This window comes from Rhinoderma darwinii, chromosome 5, assembly GCF_050947455.1.
Source record: "Rhinoderma darwinii isolate aRhiDar2 chromosome 5, aRhiDar2.hap1, whole genome shotgun sequence".
Classification (NCBI taxonomy): Eukaryota; Metazoa; Chordata; class Amphibia; order Anura; family Rhinodermatidae; genus Rhinoderma; species Rhinoderma darwinii.
Window position 1 is genome coordinate 298983530 of NC_134691.1, and position 2042 is coordinate 298985571.

A 2042-nucleotide genomic window follows, 5' to 3' on the forward strand; every position below is an offset into this window, starting at 1 on the left:
CACTAGTGAGACATTCAAAGGGTGCAATACCAATAAATATGTCCTTTATGTGTACATTGACTTTAAACATTACCTTTCATAAACAGATGGTGAATCTGAACATTTTAATAAACTAAGTTTTGAGCTTTGTTGGCTTCCGTGTACTACAGGAAAAATAATCAGTTGCAGCGCAGTAGTCTGGACCGCCCCCTCACAGCTATTAAATGGTAATTAGGGGGCGGTCGGGACTAGACCGTGCAGCAATCAGCGGATTATATTTATGTTTTACATATTTAAGGTTTAGCAGCTATTTTTGAAAGCAGCTTTGAGGGAAGAGGCAGAGAAGTTTTAGCTGTATCTTGGCTCTGAAGATGGAGCGGTTTACATTGATTTCTACTAAAGCAGCCCCATCACAGAGGTCCCTCCGGGAGTACCCCTCAAACCAGATTTCTTAGAGCTGCTTTCTGTGGCATAATCCTATCATAGCAAATGTTAAGAGTCTACATAACACTGCGCTCACACTTTCTGAGGACATTTCTTATTTGTACTAAACACTTTGACCTGTAGATGTAGCCTTTAATGTTGCAATAAACATGCAGTATTATAACAGGGTCACTATCACAGCGAAACAAAAAAAGCTATGTGGACACTGGACAGAGAAAGCATCTGCCATAATTTGACATGGACCAGAGGTTTATTTTACAAAAAAAAAAAAAAATGAAGGATGTATCCTATCTACATAGGATATATCATAGGAAATATGTAGTCATAGGATATCTGCCCCGCTATTAGGCTGGGCAAATATTTTCATTGTCGGACAGCTCAGGAAGAGAGAGTTTGAGGGAGTTTAAAGACTTCCCCTTTAAGAACTGCTGCACAAAAAAAAAAAAACAACCTTTATTAACACAATAGGTAAAAGTATATATTTAAGGTGTACTCCACCCTTAGTCTTTTTTTTTTCTCCATACAAATAAGTCCAAAAATTCCTAAATATACCTTTATAGTAGTCGGAGTTCTATTGTCTGATACGTAGCTCCAAATCCTCTGCATAGACAGTTAAAAAATGACATGCTGGCTTCCTGCAGCCACCACTAGAGGGAGCTTAGAAGTTTACTGCACATGGTCTTATTATTGCATTCAATGTATAAACGGAATGCAGTAAGCTCCCTCTAGTGGTGGCTACAGGTAGCAAGCATGTCATCTTTTAACTGTTTATGCAGAGGATTTGGAGATACATATCAGAAAAACAAAAGCTTTGAGCACTATAAAAATGTATTAAATTAAATCGGCACAAAATTTTGGACCTAAAACAACATGATGATAAATGTTGGAGAATAAAAAAAAACTAGATTTTTTGAACATTGCCTACTACTAACCTAAATAAAAGTTTTTACGACATGGCCTGTCCATTCAGCCGTTAAAAGAACACTTCACATCATGACCAATAAACCTGTACATAATTCTACTGGCAAAAATGGTAATCTTATTTACATTTCCAAAACCCATCTACTCAATATGAAATGGTCTTTCTACTTTTAGGTCCTAAATTTACAGAAACTGGTCCCCACAACTCTGAATGTTAATGCTACAAAATATATTGCCATAGTGACCGTTCTGATATTTCGTTAAGTCATCATAATGCGGCTCGGTGTGGTACTAGTTGGATTTTATATGATGCACAGCATCAGGAGACACACCTTGTCTGGAAGCAGGACATATAGTATTCCCCATACACAGAAATTGTTCCACAAGAACAGTTGACGTTTTTCACGGATGTGTAGATAACGCTGCTGTGCTATTCTACGGTTTGTCCCTCACTCCCCAATATGGCAGCACCTCCTAGTAAACGGAGAGGACAGCCCACAAAAGGCTTACTGTTTGTAGGTGACACATACACAAATTGAACCCCATTTATAACATATGTTATGTTTCTTAAACCCCTTCCCCCACCCCAACGGACCTCTAAAATGACTGCTTATGGCTTGGAACGTGCACCCACACATGGGGTTGGAGGCGCCCAATTTTAAGTTGATGCAAATTGTCTTGGAACAAATCAATGAACG